This window comes from Suncus etruscus, chromosome 5 (assembly GCF_024139225.1).
Source record: "Suncus etruscus isolate mSunEtr1 chromosome 5, mSunEtr1.pri.cur, whole genome shotgun sequence".
In the NCBI taxonomy this organism is placed as follows: domain Eukaryota; kingdom Metazoa; phylum Chordata; class Mammalia; order Eulipotyphla; family Soricidae; genus Suncus; species Suncus etruscus.
The window spans coordinates 103545205-103565748 of NC_064852.1; the positions used below are offsets into that span (position 1 = coordinate 103545205).

At 38.5% G+C, this 20544-nt stretch overlaps 1 protein-coding gene and 1 pseudogene across 2 annotated transcripts in view; one reads left to right on the plus strand and one right to left on the minus strand.

Moving 5' to 3' along the window:
* The window catches only part of SAMD12 (sterile alpha motif domain containing 12), an 838974-nt gene that overhangs the window by 235307 nt on the left and 583123 nt on the right, over positions 1-20544 (minus strand). The gene's annotated exons all lie outside the window — the stretch shown is intronic.
* Positions 8657-8774, plus strand: LOC126010199 (uncharacterized; annotated as a pseudogene).

Sequence of the window (20544 nt, forward strand, 5' to 3'; positions counted from 1 at the left end):
CAAGTAATATAATGCCTTCCAAATTTCTGAAATAAAATAGGGAAGAAAGCAGAAAGCAAAAATAAATAATAAATAAAAAAACTAAATTTTTTTAGTTCAGGCCATGGGGGTATTGTTGGAAAGATGTGTGCAGAAATAATGTTAACCGTATATTAACTTCTGATCCTCAATAAAAATAAGCTATTATAAAAAAAAAAAGAAAAAAAAATTTAAAAGAAAAACCCAAATATAATAAAAAAAAATCTGGGGATGACTGAGAAAGAAAAAAAAAGCAGTGTTACATAAAACGATATTCGTTAAAAATAATTAAAATAAACCTGATTTTGAAAAAAAAAAAAAAAAAAAAAAAAAAACCTAAATTTTAAAAAGGTTCAGCTAATATAGCAAACTCAGAGTATAGCACAATATAGATCTTTTCACCAGGAAAGACTCCAGTATTACCTTGCACACTGCCAACTCCAATTCGATCTCTGGCACCCTATATGGTTCTCTAAATAATTGCTGAGTAGAGAGCCAGGAGTAATCCCTGAGCACTGCTGGGTGTACACCCCCATATAATCAGTTTTTTAAAATACAGTATTTATAAATAAATAAAAAATATTAAGATATTGCACCAAAATGTTGATAGGCCCAACAGCTTTTCCTCTCCTTCCTTCTAGACTGGGGCTATCCTTGGGCACCTGCCAGGGGGCCAGCGAGGTGGGTGCCAGGGAGGAGTTTAAAGGCTTTCCCCAACCCAACTCTGCACAAGAGGGGTGGGTGTGGGGAAGTCACTGCCAACTTTCCTTCCCATCAGTGTCCATTCTCTAACTACATGGGGACCAGTGCCCTGCACGTAAGTATAGAGAGTTTAATAGGATATCATAGGATTTAATCTATGTTTAATACATACAGAATGTCTATGTTGTATACTTTCTTCCATGACTTACCATCTTACAAGCTCATTTCTAGTCCTTTACTCCCTCACCCCCACCACCTATAACCCTACATTTAACCCATTTTACCCTCAGTTCTTGACTCCTCAGAAAACAGATCATTATCCCCACTGAAGTCAGCTGCCAACCAGCTCCCAAAGCGAAAAAAAAATAGACTCTCAGCCTAAGAAGATCTACTCTCAGTGGCCTCCTATCCTCCACCTTCCTTCACTGTGTACCTGTGTTTGCTACCATACTCGGTTTCTGATAAGTCCCCACTCAAAGACATTTCCTGATATGGGACTGCAGGGAGTCATTTTGCAGACTCCAGAAGGCCAAATCACAGAACAAAGTGGTGTCCGGGATCAACACCCTCCCCCCACTCAAATATTTCTAAAGACATAAAAGGAACATGTATATCTCCTTTGAATATCTTAGATGCATTTTCTTAATAGCTAGAACTCTTTTTGAATATCCTCTCATATAGTGACAATTTTGCCCGCTGTTTTTATTTTTTCTCTTTGTGATCCTTTTAATAAGAAATTCTGGTAGAAGAGTCTTTCTGTTTAGAGTTAATGTTAGAACCAAATTATGGGGATTATTGGACTTGTTCCCTTGGCCCCCAGATGCACCAATAATACCTTGTGGCATTGTGGTTCCTCTTTTGCATAGGCACATTAAAATGGAAAAATATTACATATGCAAACAAGTTCTTATCTAAGAGAGATGGGAACAAAAATTTTGTAATGCAGTTACATTGAACATGTACATTGTACATTGAACATTGGCATAATGACTTGTCTCAGGCCTCAGAAGAATAGGCATTGCCCATACACTCCTGTACCATGGATACCATCTATAGAAATAACCACAATTGTCTATAACATCACCAGGAATCAAACTTCTACCAGGGAAGACCCTACGGATGCCCAGGCACTGACTTACTCCAGAGAGTGTTCTCTTAACAGCTAGACGACTTAGCAACAGCAACAACCTGCTAATAGGGCAGGGCTCTCCACATCTAATGTTGAGGTGAAACTAGAGGATGATATACATCATCCTGACTTCGATGAAGGAAATACACAGAAACCAGAATCTTTAACTACAGGAACCTGACACCAACAACAGCTAATGTGCAAAAAAATTTCATCAGGACCACAGATAATGACTCAGGTGTTGGACAACATAGCATGCCTGGAGCCCAGAGTCGGTCTTATGCCAGAAAACTTCAGGAGTAAGGTCTTGTATTTAGCCCAAGGCTTTTTTTTTTCCATTTTCCCCATATTTTTCTGGGCCTATGCAAACAACAATTGCCACTCTCACACCGTTATTATTGTATTTTTTAAACTCTTAACCTTTTAAAAAAAGTAACTGTAGTAAAATGCCTGTCTCAAATACAGACAGGGGTTGGGAAGGAGGAATGGGGGCATTGGTGGTGGGAATGTTGCACTGGTGAAGGATGGTGTTCTGTTAATGACTGAATCCTAACTACAATCACGTTTGTAATCATGGTGCTTAAATAGAATTTATACTAAAAAAGTATTGATAGACCTTGCTGCTATATGGTGGATTTTGTGTGTGTGTGTGTGTGTGTGTGTGTGTGTGTGGTTTTTGGGTCATACCCGGCAGTGCTCAGGGGTTTTTCCTGGCTCCGTGCTCAGAAATTGCTCCTGGCATGCACGGGGGACCATATGGGACGCCGAGATTCGAACCGATGACCTTCTGCATGAAAGGTAAATGCCTTACCTCCATGCTATCTCTCCGGCCCCTATATGGTGGGTTTTAAGTAATTTTTGACATTGTAAGAATTTTTCTTGAACTACTTTTTCTATGTTCAGACAACTATTCCATATTATGCCTGTGATTAAAAAATATAAACCTCAAATTTCCTTTCATTCATTTGAATGAACACTGATCATGAAGCTGCTCATAAAAACTAAAAATGACCAGATCGAGCTTTGGTGAGTGAGATGGGCATTTGCTGTGATTATCCAACTTGTTTCACTAATTTGATTCATTTTCCCAAACAAGATGCACAGGTGGCATTCATTTATTTAGTCACAACACTAATTACTTTTTACAATTGTGCTCTTCTCCATTTTTTCTCAATATTACCAGTGCATTGGTATGTAGGCAGCCTTAGGTGATTGCCTGCTATGTGTGAGCAGAAGGTGTAGGAACTTGCCAGTAAGTCTAGGTCCTCAGTTTTGGGTGTGACCCTGAGAAGATTGGGAGGACTTATTTGTGACAAATCAGTCCCTTAGCACCAAATATTTTTATTTCTCTTTTATCTTACTCACCATAATTAGCCCCACTAGCAACCCAAAACTCTAGCTGGAGCATACAAGTCATTTCTTGCATGTTGCTGCCATGCCTAGAATGTTTTGCCTTGTTCAGTCTGTTCTGGAGGCCCCTGATCCCTGACCTCTGACTTCCCCCTTCCAGGGGGTCTTAGAAGCTTCTTCTAAAGTCCAGGACAGCCTTTGACTGTCTCCTTCTTTATCTTGTGTTGTCTTGTGACTGCTTGTAATCTGTTTTTTTTTTCTGAGGGAAGCCTGGCATTCTTGCTGCCAAGGAATGCAAGGTATTTGCCTTCCAGTATTAAGAGGGCCTGAAAATGACAAGAAATTCAGTTGAGTAAAACACAGAAAAAATCTTTCAGCTGATTCATGTCCAGCACTTCCTTCCAAAACTTATACCTTTTCTTTGGATGGGAGATCCTGGGGTTTAAGAGACAGGATTTGTAAAAGTTTGTTCCTGAGCTTCCAAGTTTCACTGGGCACTTTCTCTCTGGCCATGGGGGAAATGTTTATTTGGCAACAGCTCAGTATAAATGTGTCATCTTCTCTGCCTCCAATCTCATAGATGCTCTTAGCTATCCTGTATGCTTTTCTCTTGGGCCTCCTTCACATAGTCCCATGCTCTTGGGGGAAAAAAAGCTAACATCAAATTAATTCAACTTATTTTCTATCATGAGCTCAAATATATTACTAGTAAAAGAGAGAGATGTCCAGAAATAGCTGATCCAGGGTGTCAAATATACCCAAATTAAAAATTTGCCTATCTTTTAGTATATGAAAAAGAAACGATCTATTTTTTTCCCAAATTTATACCACAAAGACTCCCAAAACAGTGTTCTATTTTCAGGCCAGAAAAGCATTAAATAAACTTAGGACATGATTTACAGTACATTATGCATAAGTTTTTCAGTGCTCAAAAAATGTTCTCAGGACTGGAGAGGTATTCTAGCAAGTAGACCACTTGTCTTTATATGTTGCTAGCCCGAGTTTAATCTCCAACACCCTAGATGGTCTCCCAAGCCTCAGCAAGGAGTGACCCTTGGTTACAGAGGCTGTAACCACCAGGCTTAACCCTCAAAAGCAAAATAAAAAAGGAACTAAAATTCTTATACTTCATTCTTCTCTTCAAGTTACTTTTTGAGGTTCCTTTAGCCTCTTCTTCACTTACAGTAAATTTGGAGCCCACATTGTGCTTTACATGTCTATGTCCCCATACCTACCGTGAAAACTTATAATCATCTTTTAAGGCATGACCCAGGGGCCAGTTATCATGCAAAGCATTTTATAATTAATTCACCCATAGTTTGAATATAAATATAATACTGAGAAAAAGGCAAAAGGTGATGAGTTCTTAAAGCACTTGGTCTGTGTCTACCACTGGTATGACCTCAGCACTGCATCTGGTTGAGGCTCAATATTTCTTTGGTATCTGAAAAAAACTGGTGAAAAAGTAGAGCCCAACTTTTTGATAGTCAATCCTAAGTGGAGCAGGGAAAATCTCTTTAACAAGTGGTGCTGACAGAACTGGTTAGCCACTTGCAAAAAAGCAAACATAGACCCCTCCGCTAACATCATGTACGAAGGTAAAATCCAAATGGATTAAAGACCATGATATCAGACCGGATACCATAAGGTATATAGAACAACACGTCAGTAAAACACTCCATGACATTGAGACTAAAGGCATCTTCAAGGAGGAAACTGCACTTTCCAAACAAGTGGAAGCAGAGATTAACAGATGGAAATACATTAAACTGAGAAGCTTCTGCACCTCAAAAGAAATAGTGCCCAGGATACAAGAGTCACCCACTGAGTGGGAGAAACTATTCACCCAACACCCTTCAGATAAGGGGCTAATATCCAAAATATACAGGGCACTGACAAAACTTTACAAAAAAAACCCATCTAATCTCATCAAAAAATGGAGAGAAGAAATGAACAGACACTTTGATAAAAAAGAAATACAAATGGCCAAAAGGCACATGAAGAAATGCTCCTCGTCACTAATCATCAGGGAGATGCAAATCAAAACAACAATGAGATACCACCTCACACCACAGAGATTGGCACACATCACAAAAAATGAGAACAATCAGTGCTGAAGGGATGTGGAGAGAAAGGAACTCTTATACACTGCTGGTGGGAATGCTGCCTAGTACAGCCTCTATGGAAAGCGATATGGAGGTTCCTTCAAAATCTGGGAATTGAGGTCCCATTCAACCAAGCTATTCCACTCCTAGGGATATACCCTAAGAACACAAGAACACAATACAAAAACCCCTTCCTCACACCTATATTTATTGCAGCACTATTCACAATAGCCAGGCTCTGGAAACAACCAAAATGTACTTCAACAGACGAATGGCTAAAGAAACCTTGGTACATAAACACAATGGAATATTATGCAGCCATCAGGAGAGATGAAGTCATGAAATTTTCCTATACATGGATGTACATGGAATCTTTTATGCTGAGTGAAATAAGTCATTAATAAACTTAATAATAAACTTAATAAACTTAGTTAACAAACTTAAATAAATAATATTAAGTTAACTTAATAAACTTAACTGTTGACATTCGTCAACAGACGAATGGCTAAAGAAACCCTGGTACATAAACACAATGGAATATTATGCAGCCATCAGGAGAGATGAAGTCATAAAATTTTCCTATACATGGATGTACATGGAAACTATCATGCTGAGTGAAATAAGTCAGAAGGAGAGAGAGAGATGCAGAATAGTCTTACTCATCTATGGGTTTTAAGATAAATAAAAGTCATTTTTGTAACAATACTCAGAGACAATGAGAGGAGGGCTGGAACACCAGCTCACTCCATGAAGCTCACCACAAAGAGTGGTGAGTACAGCTATAGAAATAACTACACAGAGAACTACCATAATTAAGTGAATGAATGAGGGAACTGGAAAGCCTGTCTGGAGTACAGGTGGAGGTGGGGTGGAATGGAGGGATATTTGGGACATTGGTGGCAGGAATGTTGCACTGGTGAAGGGGGGTGTTCTTTACATGACTGAAACCTAATCACAATCATTTATGTAATCAAGATATTCAAATAAAGAAGGAAAAAAAAGAATGACGATACTCATTTTATCATAGAATGGTGCCATCTTTGCATTTAAGACATATAAATCATAATAAAATTAGATTTATCTATTACTAAAAATAGATTACTTAAATAGTTCTTCCATAGTCTAATCAGAATAACACCTTTTATAGGAAGGTTGCCACAAAGAGCAGTTAGAGTAGAGAAGCGTCTACTATGAAAGGGACATGCATGGCACCTTTTCATTAACAGTAGTGCAAACCACATGTAAAAAAAAAAAGAGAGAAAGAGAGACATATATATCTGTATAGATATATAGAATGATATATATATATATCTGTATATACATAGAAAGAGTGAAGTAAAATTCCTCTCCCAGTGGCAGGCAAGGGAGGACTGCTGAGAGGGAAGAGAGCATCAGAGAAGGTGAGAGGGAAACTGTTGACATTGGTGGTGGGAAGTAAACACTGGTGATGGTTGTTAAACATTGTTTAATTGTAATTCAGTCACAAACAACTTTATCTGTAAAAAAAAAAAACCTAAAAAAAGAAAGAATAACACCCTTTACAACACAAGATTTTTTGAAGGGAGGCCACAACTAGCATTGCTCAGGGCTTAAGTCTGGCTCTGTGCTTAGTGATTACTCCTGGCAGAGTTCAGGGGGACTATATGGTGTGGTGGGTATTGAAGCTTGGTCAGCTGTATGAAGTCAAGTGCTCTACTTAGTGCACTATTACTGCCCCTATACAATCTAACACTTTTCATCATTATTGACTTTGAAATTATAAAATGTTACTCTTTATTACTTTACTTACATTTGTAAATGATGGCAACATTTTTCCAGTCCAAACTTCTCATATAAAGGTTTTGAGACTAAAGCATTAATTAAAAAAAAAAAAGAGTCACAGTTGTTCCTTGCAAGGCTTAGAACAATAGCCAGGATATGGAAACAACCCAAATGCTCAATGGCAGCTAAACATATGAAGTTACCATGCTATGTAGACACAAGAGAATAATAAGAGTCAGAAGAAAAACAGTAAAATTATTCACTTCAATGTGGACAAGATTCGATGCTATCATGTTGAATGAAATTAGTTGAAGGGAAAATACATATCAGATGACCTCACTTAGCTTTGGTATATAAACAAATTACTGGATAGATAGTATCAGCTGACAACAAAACCTTATCCTTAATTTACAAAGCAAGAGTGCCATTTAGGAGGAGTAGGTGGAAGAATGATGAGGTCTACCACAAGTAACAGAAGAACATTGGTTTTTGGTTTTGGTTTTGGCTTATTTGGTCATAGTGAAGTGAAGTAACTGTATATCAAAATATGTCATAATAATATAATGATGTTACCTAAACTATTATAAGATAATACTAGCTAAAACCCTAAACAAAGATGTTTCCCTAATTTTCTCTTCCCAGTAACCTCTTTCTATGATATGTAAAAGCCCACTGGATAGTTACTTTTATATACCTTATTTGACCTTCCTCTTCCTGGGATGAGGAATTGGTCTGAATAAAGAAAGGAGTTCTGTCTTTTGGCTGGGATGCAAGGGGCGCAAATGGCAGAAAGAGGCCATGAAGCAAAAAACACACTGAATTCAATAAATCTCTTTCCTAACTGCTTGGTATTTTTTCTAATGAGATTTTTTTTTATTTTACAAACTATAAGTTTATGAAATGCTGGATGAGACCATCAATTAACTACTATTTTCACAGATTCCAGCTTTGAGTCTCGGTCTTTTTAAAATGTTTGCTTTTTGAGAAAAATAAACAGTCTTTGCATCATCATGAAAATGTAGGGCATCTTCCCTTGAGGGCTCGCTTTCTCCTGAGGTGAGTCTTTGCCGACCAGAGACTGTGGAACTAGTTGACTATGCTGTATCTCTGGAGCACGGCAGACATCTTGGGACTTCTCTCTGCTTGCTTTGGCCTGGGAACTTTGATCATCTCGGGCATCCTTCCCTGAGGGCTCACCTTCTCCTGAGGTGAGTCTTCCCCAACCAGAGACTGTGGAACTAGCATGGCCACTCCACTTCACTTCATGGCAGTGCACTCCACCTTGCTAATGAATACCACCACAACATGTAGAAAAATCCACAATACAAGCATTACAATGGGGAAACAATGCAGGCCAACACCAGGCATAGAGAATGAAGATGGAAACTCTGGTGTCCTGAAAACGGCCAACTACCTAGTTAGTCTCTCAGATATGGAGTTTAGAGAAGAAATATGGACAATGTCCACAGAACTTCATAGAAAGCATATATTGAGTTGAGAGGAACACTAATAAGAATTAAGAGGATATGATAATATAAATCAGAATATGTATATATTAAAAATCAAAAATAAAGAAGAAAAGAAAAGATAAGGCCTCCCAATTCTTACCACAGGTGACTGTATGGAATGAGGAGGTACAATAAATGCACCCCATATATACCTCAACACAGGTTCTTTGCCTGGTCTGTATTGTGAATTGGGGGACAAAAAAAAAAGAAATCAGAAAAATCCAAACTGAAATAACAGGTCTGAAAAACTCAGTAGATAAATTAAAAAACCTCAATGGAAAGTCTCTCCAATAGGGTAACAGCAGCTCAGGATAGAATTAGTGAGCTGGAAGATGAGATGCAGAACAAATCCATACTGCAGAAGAGATTGAAAAAGAAACTTAAAGCAAATGATCAGACAATGGAAAAATTACTCAAAGAATGTGAACAGATGAAAATAGAAGTCTTTGATAAGCTCAACAGAAACAAATTAAGAATCACTGGAGTCCCAGAGACACAGGAAGAAAATCCACAGGAAGAATCAACAGTCAAGGACAGCATTACAGAGATACTACCAGAGCTAAAAACTACATGCAACCAAAACCTACATTCCCAAAGAGTACCAGCTAAAAGAGACCCAAGGAAAAGCACTCCACGGCACATCCTAGTCACAATGACGAATCCCACAGATAGAGAAAGAATATTGAAAGCAGCAAGATCAAAAAGGGGAATTACATTCAAGGGAGCATCCCTGCGATTTACAGCAGACCTGTCACAAGAAACACTCAAGGCCAGAAGGTAGTGGTGGGACATAGTGACAAAAGTCAATGAAATAAATGCTTCGCCTAGAATAGTGCACCCAGCCAGAATCACTTTCAGGTTTGAAGGAAGTATACATAGTTTAATGGATAAACAAAAACTCAGAAACTTTGCAGACTCAAAATCAGCCTTATAATAAAAACTAAAAGGTATACTTTAAGATAAGACTGACCAACAGACACACCAAATATCTACACAGAGATGGCATTAAATCCCATGACAATTATCTCTCTCAATGGACTAAATGCACCAGTTAGGAGACAGAGAGTGGTTAAATAGATCAAAAAATGAATCCAGGGGCCAAAGAGATAGCATGGAGATAGGGCATTTGCCTTGCATTCAGAAGTGCGGTGGTTTGAATCCTGGCCTCCCATATGGTCCCCCGAGCCCGCCAGGAGTAATTTCTGAGAGTAGAGCTAGGAGTAAACCCCGAGCACTGCTGGGTGTGACCCCAAAACAAAAAAGAATGAATCCAACTTTCTTCTGCCTACAAGAAACACAGCTGAATAGTCAGAACAAACATAGACTCAAAAGAAAATAATCCCAGCAAACAACACCCTTAAAAAGCTGAAGTGGCCATACTAATATCAGAAGACAAAGACTTTAGACTCAGAAAACTTGTAAGGAAGAAAGATAGACATTTTGTACTAATCAAGAAATATATGTACAACAGGAAGGAATCACACTCCTAAACATATATGCACTCAATGAGGAACCAGCAAAGAATTAATACAATTGTTAACAAGGACACATCAGAAAGGAAGAAGGGGACTACATGAATAGCTTAATGACACAGCTTATAAAATTAGAAATTAATTAATAAATGGAACCAAAAATAGGTAGACAGAAGGAAATAACAAAGCTGAGAGCAGAAATCAATAAAGTGGAGCTCCAGAAAACAATCTGAAAGATCAATGAAAGCAAAAGTTGGTTCTTTGAAAAAATAAACAAGATAGATAAACCTCTAGCAAAACTCACAAAGAAATTGAAAGAGAGAAACTTGATAAACTGAATTAGAAATGAAAAGGGGCAAATCACAACAGATATTGCAGCAGTTCAAGGGGTAATCAGAGACAACTTTGAGAAATTCTATGCCATGAAACTTTTATAAAATGGAGACCAATGAGAGAAAAAAAATTACCACTGAATGTCCCAACATACACCAGTGCTGCGTTGGCCTGCCCTTCTCCCCATGCATCCCCCCCTTAATGTAGGAAGAGAAAGGGGGAAAGCCTGAGGACCACTATAGAGTACACCTGAGCTGACACCCAGGGAAGGCCTGGAGTCCAGGGGAGAAATACGAGAACGACTGGGGGCCTGACATGCCTCTCAGCACCCCCCAAGCAAGGGAGAAGGCCTGCGGCATTGGGTGTACCCTAACCCCATACCTGGGAAGAGGTGGCCTCCTGGATTGGAGAGAACGGAAGCCAGCTATCTGCCCAGCTCTTCCCCATGCTCCTCCCCCCTAGAGTAGGGAGGAGGAAAGCCTGAAGTCCCCAAAAGAGTCCACATGGAGCCTACTTCCGGCCACCTGAGCTGGCAACCAGGGAAGGCCTAAAGTCCAGGGGAGAAATAGGGGAACAGCTGGGGGCCTGCCACTTTTCTCAATATAGTCAAGGCCATCTACCACATGCCAATAGCAAATATTGTTATCAATGAAGAAAATTAAAGGCCTTACCCCTAAAATCTGGTACACGACAAGGCTTCCCTTCTTCACCACTCCTATTCAACATAGTACTGAAAGTACTTGCCATAGCAATTAGGGAAGAAAAAGATATCAAGGGCATCCAAATAGGTAAGGAAAAAGTCAAACTCTCACTGTTTTCAGATGACATGAAAATATATTTAAAAAACCCTAATGAGGGCCTGGAGAGATAGCACAGTGGCATTTGCCTTGCAAGCAGCCGATCCAGGACCAAAGGTGGTTGGTTCGAATCCCAGTGTCCCATATGGTCCCCTGTGCCTGCCAGGAGCTATTTCTGAGCAGACAGCCAGGAGTAACTCCTGAGCACAGCTGGGTGTGCCCCCCCCCCAAAAAAAACCCTAAGGACTCTGCAAAAAGCTTCTAGGATATAGAAAAGTGGCAGGATACAAAATTAAGACGCAAAAGTCAATGACCTTCTTATACACTAATAATGATAGCGAAGAAATGGACATTAAGAAAACAATTCCAGGGCCGGTGTAGTGGCACTAGAGGTAAAGAGTCTGCCTTGCCAGTGCTAGCCTAGGACGGACTGTGGTTCGATCCCCAGCATCCCATATGGTCCCCCAAGCCAGGAGCGACTTCTGAGCGCATAACCAGGATTAACCCCTGAGCTTACTGGGTGTGGCCCAAAATCCAAAAAAGAAAGAAAGAAAACAATTTCATTCACATTAGTTCCCCATAAATTCAAATATCTTGGGTCAACTTAACTAAAGAGATGAAGGACCTATACAAAGAAAACAAAACCCTACTTCAACAAATAAAAGAGGACAGAAGGAAATGGAGACACATATTCTGCTCATGGATTGGCAGGATTAATATAATTAAAATGGCAATACTCCTCAAGGCATTGTACTGATTTGATGCAATCTCTCTAAAGATACCCATGACATTTTTCAAAGAAGTGGATCAAACACTCCTGAGTTCATTTGGACAGTAAACACCCATGAATAGCTAAAGCAATTCTTGGGAAAAGGAATATGGAAGCCATTACTTTACCCAATCTTAAACTGTATTACAAAGCAATAGTTATCAAAAGATCATAGTATTGGAATAAAGACAGATCCTCAGATTAGTGGAATAGACTTGAGTACTCAGAGAATATTCCCCAGACATACAATCACCTAATCTTTGATAAAGGGGAAAGAAATCCAAAATGGAGCAAGGAAAGCCTCTTCAACAAGTGATGTTGGCACAACTGGTTAGCCACTTGCAAAATAGCAAAGTTATCTAACACCATGAACAAAGATCAAATCCAAATGGATTAAAGACCTTTATATCAGGCCTGAAACCATAAGGTATATAGAACAACACATAGGCAAAACACTATATGACATTTAGACTTCAAGGAGGAAACAGTACTCTACAGAGAAGTGGAAGTAGAGGTAAACAGATTGGAATATATTAAACTGAGAAGCTTCTGCACTTCAAAGGAAATAATGTCTTAAGATACAAAAGCCACCTACACAATGGGAGAAACTATTCACCCAATGCCCATCAGATAGGGGTCTAATATCTAAGATATACAAAATACTGACAGAACTTAATAAGAAAAAATATATAACCCCATCAAAAAATGGGGAAAAGAAATGAACATACATTTCCTCAAAGAAGAAATACAAATGTCCAAAAGACACATAAAAATGCTCCACATTACTAATCATCAGGGATATGCAAATCAAAACTACAATGAGGTACTATCTCATACCTCAAAGACTGGCACATATCACAAAAAAAAAAAAAAAGAACAACCAGTGTGGCAGGGATGTGGAGAAAAAGAAACTCTTATTCACTGCTGGTGGGAATGCTGTCTAGTCCAGCCTTTATGGAAAACAATATGGAGATTCCTCAAAAAACTGCAAATTGAACTTCCATATGATCCAGCTATTCTACTCCTAGGTATATACCCTAGGACCATGATGGCGAACTTATGGCATTCGTGCCAGTGGCACGTGGGAAGGTCCGCAATTAAGATATGTGGCACGTGCTGCATAGTTTTTAGATACTAAAATCTTGTTATTAAGGTTTCATTGACGTGCTGGCAGTTTTGAGGAAATTCTTTTGTTTTATGTGGCAGTTTGGGCAGTCAGGCTCAAAAAGGTTAGCCATCACTGCCCTAGGAACACAAAAATACAATACAAAAACCCCTTCCTCATACCTTTATTCATTGCAGAGCTATTTACAATAGCCAGACTTTGGAAACAACCAAGATTTCCCTCAACAGATGAATGGCTAAAGAAACTGTGGTACATATACACAATGGAATACTATGCAGCTGTCAGGAGAGATGAAGTCATGAAATTTTCCTATGCATGGATATACACAAAATCTATCATGTTAAGTAAAATAAGTCAGAGGGAGAGAGATAGACACAGAATAATCTCACTCATCATTTAAGAAAGATTAAAGACATTACTGTGATAAGGCCCAGTGACAATACACAGGGGTCTCAAACTCGTGGCCCTCCATACAACATTTTGTGGCCCTACTCTAGAGGAATCTTTTTTTTGTTTTGTTTTGTTTTAGTTGTTTGGGTCACACACCCCAATGTTCAAGGCTTACTACTGACTTTGCACTCAAGGATCATCCCAACTTTGCCTCCTGCGGCCCCCAGGTAAATTGAGTTTGAGACACCTGCATAGAGTTAAGGGCTGGAAGGAGAATGAGAGAATAGAATGCCTGTTGCGAATTCAGGCAGTGGTTGGTTAGGGGGGAGGCATTGGTGGTGGGAATGCTGCACTGGTGATGGGGCTTGTTCTGTTTATAACTGAAACCCAACTACAAACATGCTTGTAATCATGGTACTTAAATATTTATATTAAAACAATGTAGGGCAGAAGTTCCATGTCCCTAAAAAAAGCACTGTCATGGTTAGAGGAAGGAAAACATCCAACATCTGAGAAGAGTTCATCATCATGGTTTCCAAGACCATTAAGCTATGGTGCAATATCCCTGACTTGTTTCTGACCAAGATTTCTGCTAAACTGGGTTCATTTTTTGCCTATATATTTTTTCCTCCCCTTCCATTCTCTGTGGTTCTCCAACAAGACTCTCTCCACTTTACAAACAAGAAAGGGTAAGCATGTTGAAAGGAACTCTCTCCCATTACTCTCTCTGTGAGGAGGCTGGCCAAAAATTCTACATTGCATCTTAAGTATAGTAACAAATATTACCTGGCAGAAGAATCTCAGGGACTACCAACTAAATACAAATATGGTGAGTGATGAATGGTGTCCTGCCAACATTTGTGTATTTAAGCCCCACTAGCTAGGGAATCAGAATGTGGCCTTCCATAAAGTGTCATAGTTTTAATTATTTAAGCTACTGTTATGCTGCATATTAACACCTGATTCAATAAGACAGGTAAAAAGGGGATAAGACAGGTGCATACACATGCATCAGGGGAAAATGCCATGTGAGAAATTCAGTTAGATTTATGCACAAGAAGTGAGGAAAGAAACTTGTAATTGGTACCTCTCTAATATCTTCAGGTGGAACACAACAGATGTGCTGATTTCAAACTTTGGGTCTACAGAATGATGAAGCTTAAATGGACCTACGCTCCCTAAATGCTCTAGGTTATCTGATTTCCAGGGTTTTATTGGTGAAGCTCTAATAAACAAAATCCCTGGTGTGAAATACCAAATACTTATTTTATCCTGTACAATGAAGTGGGGGTAAAACCAGTTTTCCTTTTCAATTCATGCTGTGACTTTTCATTATATCCTCCTATCTGCTGCTGTAGGGAATGTTTAGACATTAAATAGGCCCTCTGTACTGTCTGGAAAGCACTAAGAATGCAATAGGAGGTTTGTATCTTTAAAGGTAGGACAGAGAAATCATAAATGTCTCCTGAAAATCATCTTCTAATAGTAAATTAACTTTTGTTGATCTGCATACTATAAATTAAAAATTGAAATGAAGCTTCCATATGACCCACTTCTCATGTATTCCAAGGGCCCCAAAACTCTATCCAGAAAAAAACATCTAATTCCCATGTCTATTGTAGCAATATTCACAATAGCCCAAATATGGAAACAATCTAAGTGTCCAAAAACAGAGAGAGGGCGTGTTGGTGGTATAGTGGTGAGCATACCTGCCTTCCAAAAACAGAGATAAACCATGGCACATTTACACAATAGAATACTACTTGTCTTTAAGAATAGATGATTTTATAACTGAATTCTAACTACAAACATATTTGTAACCACGGTGCTTAAATAAATATATTATAAAAGAAAAGAGTAGATGAAATTGTGTAATTTTATGGTTACATGGATGATCCGGAGAGCCTCATGTTAAGTATAGTCAGAAAGAGAAGGGCAGAAACAGAAGAGGTATATAAACAAAAAGAAGGGTATAACAAATGCTTAGGGAAGTGGACTTGTGGCGGCTCTGGTGAGGACATGTGTTATACATAAACTGTATCATTAGCAGTATTGTAAAACAGGGTGTCTAAAATAAAAATTAAACTACTGAAGATTAATATTTAATATCTTAAAAAAGTTGGCAATGTTAGTAATTGAATGATAAGCTTTTATCAGAGAGTAATAGCACAGGTATGATTCAATCCATCTCTTAGAATTCAGAAGCCAAACCAAGACTTTTGGGAAGAAAATAAAGTGTCAGGAGAGGTTTCCAAAAAAAACCTGGCTACTGTCTTCTTGAAAGCTTAAAAATAGATACATTGTGATCTTCTATGGCTAGGTTACACAGCATTTTTTTAAGTTATATATATTTTTTATTTTATTTAAACACTGATTACATACATGATTGTGTTTGGGTTTCAGTCATGTAAAGAACACCACCCATCACCAGTGCAACATTCCCATCACCAATGTCCCAAGTCTCCCTCCTCCCCACCCAACCCCCGCCTGTACTCTAAACAGGCTCTCCATTTCTCTCATACATTCTCATTATTAGGACAGTTCAAAATGTAGTTATTTCTTTAACTAAACTCATCACTCTTTGTGGTGAGCTTCCTGAGGTGAGCTGGAACTTCCAGCTCTTTTCTCTTTTCTGTCTGAAAATTATTATTGCAAGAATGTCTTTCATTTTTCTTAAAAACCATAGATGAGTGAGTCCATTCTGCGTTTTTCTCTCTCTCTGACTTATTTCACTCAGCATAATAGATTCCGTGTACATCCATGTATAAAAAAATTTCATGACTTCATCTCTCCTGACAGCTGCATAATATTCCATTGTGTATATGAACCACAGTTTCTTTAGCTATCCATCTGTTGAAGGGCATCTTGGTTGTTTCCATAGTCTTGCTATGGTAAATAGAGCTGCAATGAATATAGGTGTAAGGAAGAAATTTTTGTATTGTATTTTTATGTTCCTAGGGTATATTCCTAGGAGTGGTATAGCTGGATCGTATGGGAGCTCGATTTCCAGTTTTTGGAGGAATCTCCATATCGCTTTCCATAAACGTTGAACTAGATGGCATTCCCACCAGCAGTGGATAAGAGTTTCTTTCTCTCCACATCCCCGCCAACACTGTTTATTCTCATTCTTTGTGATGTGTGCCATTCTCTGTGGTGTGAGGTGGTATCTCATCATTGTTTTGATTTGCATCTCCATGATGATTAGTGATGTGGAGCATTTTTTTCATGTGTCTTTTGGCCATTTGTATTTCTCCTTTGTCAAAGTGTCTGTTCATTTCTTCTCCCCATTTTTTGATGAGATTAGATGTTTTTTTCTTGTCAAGTTTTGTCAGTGACTTGTATATTTTGGAGATTAGCCCCTTATCTGATGGGTATTGGGTGAATAGTTTCTCCCATTCAGTGGGTGGCTCTTGTATCCTGGACACTATTTCCTTTGAGGTGCAGAAGCTTCTCAGCTTAATATATTCCCATCTGTTAATCTCTACTTTCACTAGCTTGGAGAGTGCAGTTTCCTCCTTGAAGATGCCTGTAGTCTCAATGTTCTGGAGTGTTTTGCCTATGTGTTGTTCTATATATCTTATGGTTTGGGGTCTGATATTGAGGTCTTTAATCTATTTGGATATTACATTCGTACATGATGTTAGCTGGGGGTCTAAGTTCAATTTTTTGCAAGTGGCTACCCAGTTGTGCCAACACCACGTGTTGAAGAGGCTTTCCCTGCTCCATTTAGGATTTCCTGCTCCTTTATCAAAAATTAGGTGATTGCATATCTGGGGAACATTTTCTGAGTATTCAAGCCTATTCCACTGATCTGAGGGCCTGTCCTTATTCCAATACCATGCTGTTTTGATAACTATTGCTTTGTAGTATAGTTTAAAGTTGAGGAAAGTAATTCCTCCTATATTCTTTTTCCCAATAATTGCTTTAGCTATTCAAGGGTTTTTATTGTTCCAAGCGAATTTCAAAAGTGCCTGATCCACTTCTTTGAAGAATGTCATGGGTATTTTTAAAGGGATAGCATTAAATTTGTATAATGCCTTGGAGAGTATTGCCATTTTGATGATGTTAATCCTGCCAATCCATGAGCAGGGTATGAGTTTTCATTTCCCCGTGTCCTCTCTTATTTCTTGGTGCAGAGTTTTATAGTTTTCTTTGTATAGGTCTTTCACATTTTTAGTCAAGTTGATTCCAAGATATTTGAGTTTGTGTGGCACTATTGTGAATGGGGTTGTTTTCTTAATGTCCATTTCTTCCTTATTACTATTGGTGTATAAAAAGGCGATTGATTTTTGTGTGTTAATTTTGTAGCCTGCCACCTTGCTATATGAGTCTATTGTTTCTAGAAGCTTTTTGGTAGAGTCTTTAGGGTTTTCTAGGTAGAGTATCATGTCATCTGCAAACAGTGAGAGCTTGACTTTTTCCTTTCCTATCTGGATTCCCTTGATATTTTTTTCTTGCCTAATCGCTATAGCAAGTACTTGCAGTGCTATGTTGAATAGGAGTGTTGAGAGAGGACAGCCTTGTCTTGTGCCAGAATTTAGAGGGAAGACTTTTAGTTTTTCTCTATTGAGGATAACATTTGCCAATGGCTTGTGGTAGATGGCCTTAACTATATTGAGAAAGGTTCCTTCCATTCCCATCTTGCTGAGAGTTTTGATCAAGAATGGGTGTTGGACCTTATCAAATGCTTTCTCTGCATCTATTGATATGATCATGTTGTTTTAATTTTTCTTGTTGTTGATGTTGTTTATTATGTTGATAGATTTACGGATGTTATACCATCCTTGCATTCCTGGATGAAACTACTTGATCATAGTAAATGATCTTCTTAATGAGGCATTGAATCCTATTTGCCAGGATTTTGTTGAGGATCTTTGCATCTGCATTCATCAGCGATATTGGTCTGTAATTTTATTTTTTTGGTACCATCTCTGTCTGGTTTAGGTGTCAAGGTGATGTTGGCTTCATAAAAGCTATTTGGAAATGTTCCGTTTGTTCAATTTCATGAAAGTGTCTTGCCAGAATTGGTAGTAGTTCCTCTTGGAAAGTTTGAAAGAATTCATTAGTGAATCCATCTGGGCCTGGGCTTTTGTGGTTGGGCAGATATTTGATTACCATTTTAATTTTATCAATGGTGATGGGGGTGTTTAAATATGCTACATCCTCTTCCTTCAACCGTGGAAGATTATGAGTCCAAGAATTTATCCATTTCTTCCAGATTCTCATTTTTAGTGGCGTAGAGTTTCTCAAAGTAGTTTCTGATTACCCTTTGAATCTCTGTCATATCAGTAGTGATCTCTCCTTTTCCATTCCTAATACAAGTTATCAAGTTTCTCTCTCTCTCTCTTTCTTTGTTAGGTTTGCCAGTGGTCTATCAATCTTGTTTATTTTTTCAAAGAACCAACTTCTGCTTTCGTTGATTTTTATTTTTATTTTATTATGTTTATTCACTTAGAAATGCACTGCCAATTTACAGAGAGAACTGAGGGCTCTCTATTTCAATGTGCTGAAATTACCAGGGAAACATATCACACAGAAAACAGCAAAGGGTGAGGTACAACAAGTCTCTGCATCAAAGAAACATGGTGAAACTCTAAAGAATAGGAAAAAAATTATCTGGGAAATTTTGTTTTCATGAAGTTCTTGCCTCTGGAACTCTTCAGCCCAAAGCAACAGATGGAATTCAGTCAACACCTTACCGTGGTATCAACTCCTCCTCATTCACCAGCAGGAGTTTTTCATTTCAAAAATGCCTTTATTTGGATCATTTTGACAATTAAGGCTAAGAAATTACTTTGGACTCAAATGAAGAAATGACTAAAAGTTTATTATCAAATGAAGATAATGACCCTTATTGATGACACTTTCTCCTTCTAATGCTAAGATACTGATAAGCCAGAATACGAGGAAGACAGAAGTTTGCATGATGTTGGTGCTTTAAATTTTTTTCTAAGGTTCCTGCTGGAGGAATGTAGAGTCTATGGAACAAACTACAGACTGCTGAAGTGCTTCACCAAAGTGCTTCTTTGCAAATAAAAAATAGTTTCTGCCTTTTGGGCAGGACCTCCCTGGGCTAGAACATGTCTTATTGCTTGGAAATTGATCAGATAACCTCACAGTACTCCTTAAACATTTCCTAACATCCTCATAGTCTTGCTCCTTAACCTAAACAAAAAAATTAGTCAACGCCCAAATGCATTTTAATTACAACTCTGAACCATGATGATAGACTCAGTATTTTGACATGAATACTTCATCTCAGTAGGGGAATAGAAAAAAAGCCACTTAACACTACGAGTCAACAATTTTGCTTTCTCTGTCCAATTTGACAACGATCTCAGAAAAAAAAAAGAGAGAAATAAAGAAAAAAGGAAGAAAAAGAAAAAGAGAAAAATGAAATAAAGAAAACAAAGAAAGAGAAAGGAAAGAAGGAAGAAAGGAGTAAATATGCTTAAGCTGACTTGCCCAAAAATACTCTAGAAAGAAAAAAAAAGAACTCAAAATCCTTACAGATAGATTCAAATCAGGATCTTAGTTATGTCTTTCTAAAAAGAAACAAAACTGAGGTGACTGTAGTGTGAACTGCAGCCTTGAGAAACAGTGCTGATCCAGAGACCTTGATCCTGCAGTCTGTGAAATCCCAGGGAAGGATGCCCCCGCCCTCTCCCCCAGCTCCATTTCTGCTTCACTGATGCATCACAGAGTCCTTTAGCATGAGATCCCTAAGCTCCTGTGGTTCTGATGCAGTGCTCCTCCATTCTTCTCATTCTTCTTTCTCAAACACTCAGCCTCTCACTGAAAAGCCTGCTGGGTGTGGGATAGGAGGTAGGTGACAACCTCTGTCCAGGCTGAGTGACTCCATAGCACATTTCACAGGACAGTCATTTCATCTCGGTAAGGGTAGATACCTATCTGCTAGATCAGATGAAATTGTATTTCTCAAACAAAGAATGTGCTCCCCAGTGGCAGAGCCAGGATTTTAATTTGCTGCCTGAAGTCAATGACTGTGAGCTTCTCAAGGGCAGGAACTGAGTCTCATTTGTCTTTGTACCCTTAGTGACTAACACACATTCATTTGTTCATT